The following is a 16,641-nucleotide window of genomic DNA, read 5'->3' as shown; positions in this document are numbered from 1 at the left end:
TATATATATATATATATATTCTATATATATATTCAGAAAAGTAAACAAGAGAGGTCAAAAGGGATCTTCAACAATGGTTTAGGTGAAACTGGTCTGCACTTTTACCTCTATCTCATAGACATGATAATGTAATAATTTATGCACATTTTCAATATGCTTTGTTTAAGTATTCAAGTTTAGAAAACCTGAATAGAAAAAAAGAAATGTAATAAAACTGCATGTTACCTTGATTTTTATCATTGTCTTCTGGGGATTTTTGTGACTTTCATTCTACTCAGTCGTCAGTAGTTTTGGTTTTCCTTTCATTCTGTGTTGTGTGTGCCTAATTTCTTTGACAGAGTGGAACTGCTGTTTTTTTGGTGGATCTTTGTGTGTCGTTCTATGTTGATGGTTTCCAGTTGTGTTTCTGAACAGGTGTACCTGCTGATTGGACCAGAGTTTGGCCTTTCAGTCTTCCAGAATGAAGCTCAGCTGAATCTTAGCTCTCTGGCACCACTCTGTGGCATCTTTGAACATTGTTGTACTGATGTGTCTTATATATTAAAAGGCAGACAGTAGAGAGAACAAAAGGAAGAGAAACTGACAAAGATAGTCACAGCCTTTTTTTTTAACTTCCAGAATGATTTTATACTTTAATATAATCTTGTTTGTAACTGTGGTTTAGAACTGATCCTACTGTCTCTCTCAGTACTAGATCAATTTTTGATACAAATCTGTCTTTAAATCCCTTTTAACAAGACTAAAAAAAAGGAAGTGAGGAAAGGAACAGAAAACCGCTTAAGACTGGAGATTTAAACTTTACAAGAGAAACGAAACTGTCTCTACTAACCAATACAGCACAACATGAATCAAGAAAGCCAACAAAAGGACACAATTTTCACAAAACTACAAAAACCTGTCAACTAAAACCAACAGATAAGCTAAAGTTCAGTTTCATATTTATATGTTTGTTGAACCTGTTTTTTAATTTATCTCAAAACAAAGACATCGCCGTTGATCAAAACAATCCCCCTCCATGTTTGAGTTTTTAACATGTATTTGTGGCATTTTTCTTATCAAAGAGAGCAAAAGTAATAAGAAATCATTTCATTTTTGCATTTGCGAGCGTTTAGACTTTTAAATCGCTGTCAAACTGTCGCAGAAAATATCTGTTTGAATTATGAACCTTGCTTACATCATGAGAGCGCTGGATAATCTCCACGGAGCTTCCTGATGTGACCACGGAAATACGAACGGTGGCTCATTTGACTGCAGCTGTGGATTATAAATCCACGAAGCTCCTCACTTCCTTGTCTGAGTTGACATCCAGCGAAAAGCTAAACTGCTGTAGCAGTGGCGGAAATTTATGCTAGCAAGACCAGAATCAGACGAGGAAGGGGCCAATGAAGGAGCAGCTCCGCTCAGCTCCCAAAGCCACGCCCCCCAGAGCACATTTTTAGGCTGACGCTTCAGATCAACATAAATATTGTTTTTTTAAAGACATTTAGGTTGTGGAATTTTGGTTAAAAACTTTATAATCATAATTAAAACACTACTGAGAACGCTTTTTATTTTATAAAGAAAAATGTCAGAGGGGACTTTAAGAAGCTGCATAACTTCCCAAAACAAATCAACACAACATGTGGACGGAAAGAAGATCCAATCATCAACCATGGCTACATTAATAATCATTATGTAATTATGTTTTTTTTTTGTATTTTACGTATACATTAAGACATTTTCTATTTTATATGTGAATCCTTAATACATTTTTCTGAGAAATTTTCTCTACATTTATTTTCTCTTAAAGTAGAATTGTGACTCAATAAAAATTGTTGGGGGAAAAAAATTTAACTTTATTACAATGTTTGCATAAATAGGAGCATTTAAATGTTTTCATTGAAGCATGGCTCTTCTGGAACAGTTTTCACTGGTAAAACAGTGGAATGCTTTAGGTCACAGTGTGTGTTTTTTACTTTAACACAATTTTACAACACAAGCATTTGCTGAATCTGCAAAAAGAACATCATGGGTCCAATTAATGATCACATCTGGTAGACAAAAAAAAAGTGGGTTTGAATGTTTGTGCTAACATTTAAATGAAAATTCTGCACAAGAAATCCTCGTTGTTGAAGAACAAAAAATTATTGATAAAAGATTTTCCTGCTTCAGTAACTGAAGTATTTTCTGAGTTGAAACAGATTAATGCAGAAATGCAGTTTTTGACCTAAACTACTGGGATAAAGTCCCATTTTTTTAATTTCCAAAGAAACTACAATAAATGATTTATTAATCTGGATTTTCTTTTTCTCATTGTAACCACTGTAGAAAAATAATGTTGATAAAACGTGAGCTGAGAAGTCAACATTTTAGGAGGCAAAGCAAGAACAAAGAAATGGAGAACTTAAAATTCATCGTGCGTCTTTTCAATTAAATCCAGCATCTCTGTAGCTTCATTAAGTTCCTCCTCAACAAATTCAATTTCTTTGAGCTGCTCTGTGATTTTGTGTTGAGATTCGTCTTTCCATTCCTTCATGCGGATCATCGTGCTGTCGATCGTTTGAACAATTTCTCTCTGATATGCGGCTGTTTCTGGAAAAATGTCAGGGAAACTGTCAGCCAAGTTCTTCAGGTGTTCCATCGCCTGGTCTAGCATGGTTGTTTTCTCTAGAATCCTGCTTAACATTATCAGTTGAGCCTGGAGATAAGAAAAAACACAAAAACAATGTAAAATCCTAAGATTTATATTAGATATAAGATTATAATTTAAAAAATCTTAAATTAAACATTTGCTGATTTTTATTTTGTGTTTTACATCTAGGTTAATAACAATTAATAAGATTGAGAATTTGATAATGTAAAGCAGATTGTAACCCTTGTGCTTTTGTAGGCATGTTCATGTTAACAGTGGGGTCATCTGGACCCCAAACAATACAATAGCACAAGGGTTAAAAACAGAAAATTTGTTAAAAACTAAAGTACTGACCTTCATTCCATCCAATCGCTCTTTCAGAAGCTGGTACTCTTGTCTCTGATTGGCCTGTACATCAACATCAGTAAAAAAAAAAGTGTTGTTCTTTTGGCAGCAGCAGGTGTTTTTCTATATATATTTTTTTATATATATTTTTTTATACGAAAGGCAGCTTTTTATTCACCAGTTCTTCATTGTACTTGTTGGAGCTGGTCTGGCAGATCAGAGTCAGCAGACAGAAGAGAAACATCAGGCCGTTGGCGGCTCCGAATCCAGACGGCTTTTTGCTTCTCATCCAAACTGATGCTTCCATCTCTAATCTGAAAGGAAATAGAAAAGATGATTTCATAATTTCTCCCCAAAAAAGCTAAAAGTTTACAGCTAAAGTATATATATGTTTTAGCTGTCATGGTGGAAGAGAATGAAGAAATAGAAACCTTAGGCGATAAATAGAGTAAATAACTAAAACAAATAAATAAAAAATTGGAAAATTTATTTAGAGTGTGTTAAGGTCTGAGTTAAGAGCCTTGTGTTTGTGTTAGAAATTCAAGGCCACTGTTGCATGAGATAAAATCAAACTTTTGAAAGTCTTGAATAAGAACGACAAAGAAATTCGTCTAAGAATTCTCTGTTTTTCATGGAAAAAGGCTGAATATCTTTTATCTCATGACGAACTTTGTTAGATCCTTTATTTCTTTATGGGTTTCTCCTAACGAACAAATAAAAATGCAGATTCTGGAAGATCACAATCGACTCCAAAAGTCCAACCTGAAATGTGAAAAAGACTTACTGACTTCAGATCAGCCTTCAGTGAAGAGGAGCAATTATCTAATAACACCAAACACAACAATCGCATTTACTTTTTAAAAGATATTTATCTAAAACAAGCCGTCAAAAGTCACTATAAGCTATCCCAGAATTTGTATTTTTATTTTACATGTGATAAAGAACACCAAACAGTAGAAGGAGAATCTGAGAAGAACCGCTCACCAAAAGGACGACACTTCAACCTGCAACACTGTCCTCACTCTAAATAAAAGGAAAATAAAAACAAAAACACAAGCAAACCTGTTAAGATAAAAACACCAAGAGATTGAAAATCGTCCTGGGAGGAATACCAGCAGAAGACGTCCAGACGAGATGTCCTGATGGAAACGGCGCTGAAATGCACCTTTGGCCCCTTAGCTTTTCAACTTTTTCTAAAAACCTTCCAAATGAAACAGTATCACTTCACTGAAAATTAAACCAAGTGTAAAATGTTTTTGAAAAGAAATATTGCTACTAAGGCTTTAATATCACAGCTCTTTTTATAGCCTGACGATCGTCTACGCCTTTCTGAGACGTCATTTCTCTGTGTTCCAGCAGAGGCTAGTTCAACTGGTTTAACAACGTAGTTTCTCTGTCAAGAAACTGCATCCTGAAATATGGAGATTTGGAGTTGGCTGTATTGGGAAATCAGACCCTCCAGGATTTTGGGGCAGATTTTTATGATAGTATCAGTCTGAATACGCGTGAGGGTACAGGGTCCAGGACCAGGAACCGCTCTCGGACCCATCTTTTGAGGTGGTCTCGGTTAGTTTCCAATCAGACGGAGTGATCTTGATCACAATCATGATCAGAGCAAAACAGAAAAGAATAGAATAGTAGCTTGATTAATCCCAAAGGAAATTCAAAAGCAGCACATAAAACAGAATGAATTTCCTTAAAAACTATTACATTTTAAAATAATTTAATAAAATAATTTTAAAAATCAATAAAATGTTCAAAAATGAAAATTGTATGAGGCATTATTTTAGCAAGTCATGTGTTACTCATCCCAATTATTTCATGCCATTGTTGACCTTGTGTTAACGACAAATAATCAAACTCAACTTCATCATTTTTTACTTTCGGTTTGGTCATTCATTCTGCTTTAAAGAGTCTTTATTCTGGACTCTTGAAGTTCCAACTTGCTAAATGATCAGGATAATACAAAGTTTACCAGGGATTCTTTGGCAGCCAGTGAATGTGGGGCCAAAACCAGATTCAGCAGAACGAGGAGCAGGTAGTTGTTGACGGAGATGAAAGATGCTCCCCTGCTTTGAGTTGAGGCTGTAGGCGCCATGAAAGCTTAGGAGAAAACGCCATAAAATGTCAGTTTTTACTGTAAAGCACATATGCTTTACATACTTTTCTTGCACAAGTATGACAGTATGACAGTGGCGCTGTCAGCTTTCACTTCCAGACAAATGAAGGTTGACTCAGCCAGTTTACTGGAAGAAGGGGAAGTTTTTGGTTTAGTTTCTAAGTAAACTTATAAAACTCCTCCCTATGTATAATGTCAAACAAGTTTTTTTTTCTTTCTATTCTAAATGTTAATAAAATTTCCTTTTTAAACAATATTTCCTCATTATGATTGTGGAAAAGAAGTTACCTAATATCAGGCTGGTACTTCGTTACAACAAACAGCATTCAAAGAACAAAATCAAATAGAATTATTTTCCTAGTATGACATCATAGTACACGCTCAGTTTGTTTAAATACTTCAAATGTGGTATTTTTTAACACCTTTTTGCAGAATTATAATATAAAAGTGGTCTTCTAATTACGATTATACAGTTCTTTTTAGCCAAAATCAAGAAATTGGTGTCGTTTCCTGGACATAGTTGCTGCAGAGCAGCAGGTATTCATTCAAAATTTGTGTCTCTATTGCCACAAATATGGGGAGAAATATTGGAAATAGATAGTTTTGATATATAGTTTTCCAGCTTGACGAGGAAAACAAAGGGTCATCTACAAGCGTACTGTATTTATATATGCTCCATTGTTAAAAAAATGCTACAAGACATGTTAAAAACATAAAAAAACACTAGTTTCATTTGAGTGGATCTTCAAGGCTGATTTCTTTCGGTTGTGGCATGAGATTGGAGTTTACTACTGTTTTCCACTAAAATGAAAGTGAAAAAGTGTCAAAGTGAAACTATTCATAGTATGTAAAGTAAAGCTGTGTGTTTGTATCAGTTGTAGCAGCTCTTCCTCCTTCAGTCAGCAGGTAAGCTCTGTACTGGTTCTGAAAGACTATATTCGTGATTTTGTTGGAATAACGTAGAAACTGACATATTTTTGGTGTTTTCTCCAAAGCTGTCATGGTTTCTGCAGCCTCAGCTCAAAGCGGAGGAGCGGCTCGCGTCTCCGTCAACAACTACCGGCTCCTCGTTCTGCTGTGTCTGGCCTTCGCCCCACATTCACTGGCTGCCAAAGAGTTTCTGGTAAACTTTGTATTATCCTGATGATTTGGCAATTTAAAAGTTGGAACTTCAATTTATGTCTGTGAAACTTCAAGAGTCCAACACCAAACTGAAAGTGGAAAATAATCTAAGTTTCTTGTCGGTTTCAGAAAAATGAAAGCAAAGTGACTCCACTTGACTCAAGATTAAAACACACAGAAGATTCTCTGATCAACAGAGACCAGCTGGTATGCTGTTGTTTTTTTTAAATTAATTAATTTATCTTTACACAAATAGTATCTGATTCTGTTTCTTTGGAAACTTTAGGAACTCGTCATGGAGTATCTTCAGGATGCTGTGGATCAAGCACTCAAACAAAAGGTGAGTTTCTTCATGTGATTTCCAGTCAACCAGAATGTGTTTTTATGAATCATTTCTCTCTCAGGCTGACCAAATGCAAACCATCACAGTCGGTGCAAAAGAATTTGACACAAAGTGGAAGATCCTTTATCCTCTAGTGGAGTGGTTTTTGATGGACCCCGACTTGTCTCCACCACTCCACGACCTCCTGAAATTCTCCAAGCGCTTGTCGGAAAAACTCAGGCTGTACATGAACCTAAAGAGAAAGAGCTTTACCACGGAGGTGGAGGACATGGAGAGGGAGCTTTTGAAGAAGTCTGGTTTTCAGGAGCATCTTCACACAGAACTCTAACCCACGGTGTATCCCGCCTTCGCCCAACAGTAACTGGGACAGCGTCCGGGGAACCTAGCGGCCTCCGTGGGTTAAGAAAATGCATGGAAGTTCATGACGAAAATCCCTGCATCAAACCGCCATCTTAAATGTTTATTACTACTCTTTGATCCAGTCGCTGAAAACGTCACGTGCCCAAAGCTGAGTTCCTGATTGGTTGACGAGCCGCGTAAAGCTCGATCTGCCGCCGAAATCGCGCCTCAGCAAATCAAGTCTTTACATTGAAGTTAACATTAAAACTTGCATCATAAAAGGATCAGGAGAGAAACTTTGACTTGATGTTAACTGCATAAACATCTCAGTTTGTCAATCTGTACTACTTAATAAATAGATAAAGAGGGTAAAAATATGATGTTTGCTGCTTTTTTAACATATTGTTACTTTTTTTCTTTTTTATAAAAAAATCAGCTCTAATTGGTCATACGCGTGAATGGAAGAGCTTTGAGCAAGGAAGCTTCAAAATAATTTGACAAATAAAGTCTTTAAAAATCAGAAAATGTGATTTTCTCGATATTTTTCCTCATATTTTTAAGTGGACAGTCGAAATAGTTTTTTTAACTCATTGTATAACTGCTAAGTCTTTGCCACCACTTGAAATACCAAAATCAAGATGGCTCCCTCTGGTGGTCGGCAGAGGAAACAGCAGCCTGACTCATGAGAGTATAACTCATCAGTTTAATTAATGTACTTATTTATTTTTGATTATTTTAATAGGAAAAAAAACATAGATCCTTGTGTTAAAACGATCGGATGCCACATCAGTGTTTAGAGCCATTACTAAACACTTGAGAAACATTTTTTTTTTTTACTTTTAAAGACAATATACATTATGATTTGGAATGCACTGTAAGTATTGCCTAAAACTGAGGTTTTTCCTTTTCTGCAACAGTAAGGTTGAAGTTTGTTGTATTGTATGGAAGGAAAACTATTACTTAAAATAACAAAAAAAAGAAATAAACATATTATAGGTCAGGGGTGTGTAAGCTGCGACTCCGGAGCCACTTGTGACTTTTACCTCTCCATAGTGGCTCATTGGTGAAAGAAAAATAAAATATTCATATTTTTCTTTCAAGAAATGGTTGCTAAATTAGCATGTAATTATTTTAGATTAATTAAGTTTATACATTTATGTCTGAGGTGAACCTCAAAGATAAACTATGTAAAGGTTCTTACATCCCCGCTGACTTGAAGAAGACTTGTTTGCTCTTTTCTTCCTCCAGAATACATCGATTTCAAGGACTAAGCAAAACTTTGATAAAAATTCTAATCCTTTATTAGTTTAACCCTACAGTATATTGCATTTTTCTGAGTGTCACAGGTCCCTGGGTAAAGTCTCACATGTCCTAGGAATGTGAGGTCCAAAGTCTCCAGTATCATTATTTGTATATTTTAGGATTCTTTTCTTCTCGAATTCCTAATTTTTCAGTCATTTTCAAGCATGTTTTTAGGATCTTCGTATGCTTATATTTTCTTACATAAACCACAGTTGAAAATAAACAAAGACTACTTCAATTTATCATGTGTATCATCTTTTTTATGACAAATCAGTAAAAATTATAGTTATAGCGTAACTTTTTATAGCGAAAGTGTTCTAGGATTAAAGCACATATTATCTTGTGCTGTCCAGAGCTGCACTGTTATGATCCAGTTTGGCACATCTTTTATTTTGAAAGGAAATCATACGAGCTTTTACTAAATGTAAAAAATACTTTCACATTTTGAGAAAATGGTTGTTTTTATTCATATCGCAATATAAGAATAATTCTTACTTATTATTAAAAATACATTGTAATAAATGCACAGAAGTATCAAAATAAAACTTTACAGCTCCTAATAAGTTTTGATCAGTAGAAAACAAACCTAATTCACTGTTTAAGGTTACAGACCCCTGGTTTAGGTTAAAAAAAAATCAAACTCTTTCATATCTAAGTTTCCTTTTCACTTAAATGAGTAAAGCACTGATTGAGGTGACAGAAGAAAATGAAACTAAGAAGGTATTTTACCTGCAACAAAAGAGGAAACTCCCAGATGTGAGTCATCCAGAACGTTTCAGACCTGCAGTGAGATCAGTCGCTGATTCAGCTCATCTGTTCTGACGGCAGGTACGTTTCTATCACTGACTCTACCAGGACTGTTTTAGCCGATCAATGATATCGACTTGTTGAAGTTGCCTACAGATGTCATGGCTCCACGAAGAACCCACGAAGACCGCCGGCTCTGCTTCCTCGTTCTGCTCTGTCTATCTTATGGCGTGACTTCACTGTCTAACAAGGAGAATATAGTAATCCAATTTATCAATCACTCATTCAGTTCGATGTTTTATTCTAATTTAAACATCTTGTTCTTTTTCTGATCAATTTCAGAAAAATCTTCAGAGAGAAGTGAATGAAATAAAGAAAATGAAGGTTTGATACCCAACATTAAAAAAAAAATAAATACAAATGCATTTTTTTAAGTAAATTAAGTCTTTGTAAACAAATAAATCACAACCTAAAATGTTGTTTTTAGGAATTTGAAAAGAAAAATGATGCAATTATGTCAAAACTGATGAACGCTGCAGCTTCTTTGGTCAACAAGGACCAACTGGTAATGTATTTTGTATTTTTAATATTCAAAAAAGCTGATGATTTGATCTCCTTGACTTAATATGATTGTCAAAATTTAGAAAACACTCAAAAATGAGCTTCAGCAAACGGGAAAGGAAGCAGACAGACAGCAGGTATGTCCCTTTATATGCCTGTTTGCAGCAATAAATGATCAAAATTAATCATTTTCTGTCATCTAGGTGGAAAAACTGGAGCGAATCGAAGCTGCTGTGAAGGATTTTGATGAACTGATGAAAAGGCTGAACTCTCCTCAAAAACAAGCAGACGCAACAAAAGCAGATCCTCTTGAGAAGATGACAAAAACGGTGGAGGACTTTTTAAAGAAAAATAAACATTTCCTCGGCTTGTCTGAAGAAGAGGCCGAGGAGATGCTAAAAATGCTCCAGAAGCTGTGGAAGTTATTGTTATAAGATTTAAAAAAAATCACCACAATAGAGTCTGCATGAATCTGTCTGGCTTTGTGTTTCTTTAGAATAATGCCTTTCATTTTTACTCAAAACCTAAATATTGTACAATTTAACTTATGCTTTTTACAGTGTATTTTTTTTGTCTTATCTCATGACTTAACATAGATCATTTTTTGGTCTCGCTGTTTAGCAGTTTTTCTTTCAGTGTAATTTTGCGATTCTTTTTTAAAATTGTTTTCTGTTTTATTTTAACCACACATTGATTTCTGTGTCCTCATTGGCTGAGACGAATGACGATCAATCTTTTATGTGTCTTCTGTACAGAATGTGTTCATTTTTCTAAATTTTTATAAATCTTTTCTGTCTGAGAAAAGTGTAAAAAGTGTGTAGTAAGGAATATTAAAACCTAAAAAAATCTAGAATTTTGCTTGTTAAATGTCATTTTTAGAATGGCTTTTTTCACTGTTTATTATTGTTTGTTTGTTTTTTTTATTAAATATACGACTATTGTATTGTTATTGTGTTGGTGTCTTTAATGCTCTCTATTAAACTGTTGTGTTGTCTGGACAAAGGCTTTCTTGAAAAACAAAATTGGTAACCTAAATAGGATTTTTCCTGGTTGAAAAAAAAAAAATCATATAAAGTTCTGCCTCTAGTGGTCATTTTAGGAACTTTTTTTAACAACTTCCAGGTTTGATGTTAGGGTGCTAATATTCATATAATTTACGTTTTCATTTGTTAATTTGGGTCTGGAGTTCTGGTTTCTTGTGTTTGCGCACGGATTTGATGGAAAATAATCTCTAATATTTACTTTTTTTGGTGAGGAAGTCAGACACCAACATTAACAAACCTCGTCAAAGTTTTCTTTCCATCTTGAATTTTCATCAAAACCTGATGTATTATAGATTACCTCACAAAATGTTCCACCTTCCCTGTTTTTATTTACCTTTTTATTTATTAAAATGTGTTTCAAACATGTTAATAGTGAAGTGCATGGAATATAGCACGTATAGTGGATAGTAATGACAAAAATAAATAAATAATACAGATGAATGTTTAAAATGGAACAGGCAGAAGCTTAGATTATTTATTAAGTCTCTCCCTTAACCTCTTAAAACCGGAGCTCCAGTGTTTATGTTCTTAGATTTATTGTAAAATGTTTAATAGTTAATGCGATCAAATTAATTCCAGCAGATTCTGAAGGAGAAAAGCCTCTTTTTTCTTGAAAAGTTACAATATGTTAAAGATTGTGTGTTCAAGCGTCAGGTCTTAAAGGGTTACTGAAGTTAAAAGTTGCAGTTGTCAAACCTGTCAGTTTACATTTACAATCATTTCATATTCCAGCAAAACAAAAGTGAATCCAGTCGTTTTCCAATCAGTCAGACATTTACTCAACCTCTGCCAAGGGGGCGGAGTCACTAAATCTAAGTTTCTTGTTCTTTTCTCATTTGCGCTACACATCGACAGAGCGGCTCCAGATCTAGTTTCAGGTACATGAAAACACAATCTTGTTTTTTAATGAAATGTAACATTTTTTTGTGGAGATGATATTCATATTATTTTCATTTTTAGGCTCTTTTAGGTCAACAATGACGGCAGCAAAGTCATCTAAGAGAATGAAAGTTCTGCTGTTCGTGCTCGTGTAACCGGATCGATTCTGCGTTGTGTTTATGGGGAAGAAAGACGTGGAAGCACAGCAGCACCCTCGGAGATCACCTCCATTTATTGCGGATCTGACAGTTTTCCAGAAAGGAAAGACACAGAAATCGCGTGTTAGCTGCCCGTTTTAGCTCCTAGATGAGAGTGACAGGTAGAGGGAGATCAGCTAATTCTTACATAAAAATAAAATGAGGATTCATATTGTAAATGTTACAGGACACCCACCTCTCCCACCGAACAGTAAAACAGGAAGGGGAGAGGGAAAGCGAGCGCCCAACATATAAAGAAGAAACCACAGAAGAAGAACAAACTAAGGAGGGGTTACCCAATGCTGAATTCAGGGGGAGAAACTAAACTTAGACAATCAATATTTTGTGTAATAAAAAAAAGATTTCATCTCGTTACACTCGCTCTGATCGCTCTGACCTCTGCAGCTACGACACTGATCGATGATGACGATTTGGTGAGAAAATAATCTGGCCTTATATTACATGGACTATTCTCTCAGTTACATTCATTTCACAGAAGCTCTTATAATCAAACTTTCTATCATTAGTTTGTTTTCTCGTGTTTGCAGACATATTAATACATGCTTTTTTTGGAAAAATTAATATTATTTATTCTTGGTTTTATCAATTTTAACACTTTTAATAATTGTAAATCCTTGTCTTTAAACAACTGATGTACTTTCTGCTTATTTAAATAATAATTCAATCCAATAATGCATCTTTTAATTCATTTTTAGTCTGAAATCACAGTAAAGCAGGGCTGGTCCTGGGCTGCATTTTTCTAGAGGGATCTTCAGTGTTAAAGGTTTAAAGCTTTCCGTTGTTAAGGTTTTAAAAATATGAAAGTAAAGAAGATCCTTTTTTCGAACAAAAGTGAGAATATTTTTTGACTTAAATTTGGGCGGGGGTGGGGTTCTAAGCAATTGAATGCTTTGCGTCCATTTTTCCTCGTCGTCTTCTTTCCTTTTTTTGACCGTAAAGTTGTCCCTGGGGTCTTATTTTGGTGCTTTTTTGACCTTAAATTTTGAGGTGGTGGGATTATATAAGTTCGTTTCCTCCCACTCCCTTTCAAGCGATCTATTTGTGATTAAGTGTGATGTTATTTTTTTCATGTATTATGCCTGATTGCTTGAAATAAATAATTTTATTAATTCATTCAGTCGAAAAAACAATAATAGCGACAATATTGCATGCCCCCTCCTCTCCCCCAACCACCTCACTTAGACAATAGGGGGTGGAGCACGGGGCAAAATTATTGAATGTGTCAAACTTTTTATGCTTTTAGTTATTACATTATTTTATCTTAAAAAAGAACATGAATATGTGGTTTAATCATTGCAATTAGACTCCCTCTCCAGCAGATGGCACCCTAGGCTGCTACCTAGGTCACCTATGCCCAAGGCTAGCCCTGCAGTAAAGTTTTGTTTTACAGAATAAATAATGCACTCACCAAAGAGCAATCTTTTAAACGCCCATGACGAATAAAGTTCTGCCCATTCATGACTTTAGGAAGAGCTGAAGGAAAACATCCAGACCCTCAAGCAAGAAACACAAAGACATTGGGTGAGTGAAAGCTAAAAACTGATCAAATAAATACTTAATTGCTAATTTTCTTTCTTTTTTCGTTCAGGTCTCAAACATGCTGGACATCACCTTTCTTTCAGAGTTTATTGGAGAATTTGAATATTTACTGGATGACTTTTCTAAATCATTGAAGACAATGGCACCATCTCCAATGCTGATCCACGCACCTGATGTACTCCAGGATGCAAAGTTCGTGATGAAAAAAGTCAAAATATATATGGAAGAAATTGATAAAAATTACGATGCAAAGATCTGGGACAACATGGAGAAAATTGAAAAAATGGAGACGTTGATAATGACTCTGGAAGAGTGGAGGAGCTGATCTGTGAGGAAGTTTACAACAAAAGAAGGACAGACAGATCTTTATCTATTGTTACTTAAATGCTAACTTTTTTGTTGATTTAAGTATCTTTATTACCGATGGAGTTTAATGTATGTCATTATTTGTGAAGGGGATAGTTTAAAGCAAATGTATCAAATAAAAGTGGGACTAATCGCCTTAAACATACATAATTGTTTGTTTTTATGAATAAATCCAAATCTCATAGAACCAAAGGGTGTCAAATGATAGCATTAGTCAAGATTATTTTTTTTACAGATACAGTTATCTTTTTAAATGCAATAATCTTATTTTTAATCTACAACTATAGTCATGTACTCAAATATATGCAAAAAGGTGCAACTTTTAACAAGAACGTTTTATTTGAACTCAGATAAAAATGCTACTTAGTTCTTTCTAGAACTACAGCAAACAACTGCCCCAATATATTTATTTATTAGTCATATATTTTAAAACCATAAAGCATTTTTTAATTCTTAAAAAAAAAACATCAAACCAGAATATTTGTTGCAAAACTGTTGCGTTTGTTCTTCATTTGTTACCAATATCGCCACATAAAATGTACTTGATAGGAAAAACAGTTGATTCAGAAAAATTCACACTAGATTAAAAATAAGCATTTAGATTATGGAGTAATTAAAAGCTCTGTTAAATTCAATCAACGCCAGAGGGCTTGAAGTTTTTATCCTGCATGTGTTTTTATTTCTAGCGTCTACTTTTTTTTAATGATAAGTGTTTCTTCTCTGCACATTGTCTGATCCTCTTAAAGGACAAAAGTGTTTTTTCTTGTATCTTGAAAACAGCTTTTCTCGGGGTAAAAGTGGTCTAGTTAATGTAACCTGCTCTTCTCAACTAAACAAGAACCTATGATGGAGTTTAAAATGTAGCTAAAAATCAAATCAGAATTCTCATTTTAAAGGCTCGTAGCACATAAACGTTGTGACAGTCCTCACTGTCAAACACAGGGTCTTTCCACAGAAAAACCATAACGAATAAAATCTCTTTAAACAAAACAAATACTCTTTTTTTAATTAAAGTTAACGTGTAAATCTGCAAAAACTTTCATTTGTGTAGGATTTCATAGAAGAAAAAGTTGTTTAAAAAATATTATTTGAAATTGGGGTAGCTAGGGGTTGCTATAGCAACTGCAAGATTTGGCAAAGCAACCCCTTGGAAATCCCAAAAATGTACAGGCCAAAATCTAAAGTTTTATTAAAAAAGATGTTATTTTGCAGATATTTTTTGCATTTCTCAACTTACTTTTTATGTTTTGCATGTTTGCTTATAGTTTACTTTGTGTTCAAATGTGACATAAAACCGCACTGAAAAGACAGTAGGGTGCAGCGTGCAGTACTGCCGTCTCAACAGAGAGGGCGCATTTGTTCCTCATGTGTTACTAATTAAGTTTATTCAATAAGAGCCCGTATTTTATGTTTTGCTTTGCCTGATTGCAAAAAATGGTGGATGTAATCTAATTTAAAAAATGATTAAAAGTTGGACTTTAACTCAAAACACTATCACACCCTGTAGCATTCATATTGGTCTGTTTTTTTTCTTTTTTTGGAGTGGGGGGGGGGTTGGCTTCAAAACTTATTAAAAGTAAACCATCACTCCTCTGATTCTCTTCTGCGTATTCATTAATAAGTAAGTATTAAGTAATGAGATATGCAAACGCCACTCCATGTAGCGATCAGGCTGAAAACCTTTGCAGTAGCTCCTCCCACACATGACTGGGACGTCAAGCTTAGGAACACATTTTAGGACAGGCTTTGATCACTGCCAAGCAAAAAGTATAAATCGACAGTACAAGGGGGGTAAAGGACAATGTTTTGCCCATTAAAAATGCATTTTTTTATGGTCAAACGCCGAATTTGCCATTTGGTGAAGAACAGGCGGTTGACGCTGGTACACCTGTGGACTCTATACCTCCTGTTAAATAAATTACTGGTTGTTTTCCTATCTCATTTCAACATCTCTCTTTCTTTCTTCTGGCTTTGACAGTTAATTTATGTTAAAAAGTGCAACCTATTGACAAGATAATACTTTTAAATCTGGTATTAACATTGTATTTCTTTTCATTTCCTTTTTGGAAATGTAATTTTTACTTAAAACGAATCCGCAACTCCTTACAGTCCCTTAGCAACCCCAGTGAAAAAAATCCCGGAGTCGCTCCTGGACTTCAGACAGAGCAGCAGCAATATCTATTGACTTTTGTTTTGTGTTCATGTCACACAAAGAAGACCTCTTCAATGGTGTTCCTATATTTCTACATATAGGCAAAGCAGCTGGTAGGGTTAGCGGGCAAATAGGCAAAGTAGTAGTGATGGGGAGTCTGTCTCTTTTTACAGATGTTTTGGAGTTTTAGCTCTCAAACGGCTCCTAATGTATTAACACCCTATGCCTACCCTAGACTTAATAGACTTAACACCCTATGTTTATTCCAATTTAAGCATTTATAACCGTTTAACCCTATTTTTTAAGTATTAGTTTATTCCATATTTTCATAAAAGTCTTATTTTCCACTGTTGACATTACGCTAAACTCAGAAATTAACAAGTGCTTCCCCTCCTCCAAAATCCACGCGTCAGATAATTGAACAAACTCATGGTGTTAAATTAAAAAAAAAAAAATTCCAACCAACAATACTTACTCATAAACTATATCTAAAAATCTATTAGTGATATTTTCGGTTATTTCCATTCACAAGGAATATAAAGAAATACTATCAATCTAAAAAAAACCACACATGAATAATACGAATAAAAATAAGGTACTACAGGGTGTTTTTATGTGAACAACATTTACTGTGTGTAAAAAAAGGTGCACTTCAGCTGATGGCAACTGTTGGTTCTTTGTACATGGGCTCAGAAAAGCAGATGTTTATGGTAAATAAAAAAAAACATTTTGCTTTTTCTGTTTTCATCCTTAAACTATTTCCCAGCCTCGTTTTAATAAAGCTGATTTGGTTCAGTGGTGTGTGAAGGTGAATACTACTACTGTTTTCCATTAGATGGAAAGTAAGAACAAAAAATGCCTGAAAGCAACACGGAACAAACAAAAATATTCAAACTAAGCGAAGCCACTGCGTGTGTGTTTCTCTACTCGTCATCTGAACAGTATCTCTTCCTCA

At 34.7% G+C, this 16,641-nt stretch overlaps 1 long non-coding RNA gene across 1 annotated transcript; it reads right to left on the bottom strand.

Moving 5' to 3' along the window:
* Positions 1 to 11,620: 11,620 nt before the first annotated feature.
* On the bottom strand, positions 11,621 to 11,953 carry LOC112141548. The gene is made up of 2 exons (XR_002918416.2): positions 11,805 to 11,953; positions 11,621 to 11,713 (listed from the first exon to the last, which is right to left on the bottom strand). It is a non-coding gene; the product is annotated as an uncharacterized LOC112141548 (long non-coding RNA).
* Between the last annotated feature and the right edge of the window lie 4,688 nt (positions 11,954 to 16,641).

The sequence above is a fragment of the Oryzias melastigma genome, unplaced genomic scaffold (genome assembly GCF_002922805.2).
Source record: "Oryzias melastigma strain HK-1 unplaced genomic scaffold, ASM292280v2 sc00527, whole genome shotgun sequence".
Classification (NCBI taxonomy): domain Eukaryota; kingdom Metazoa; phylum Chordata; class Actinopteri; order Beloniformes; family Adrianichthyidae; genus Oryzias; species Oryzias melastigma.
The sequence above is the reverse complement of the archived record's forward strand: the minus strand, read 5'-3'. Positions and strand labels throughout refer to the sequence as shown.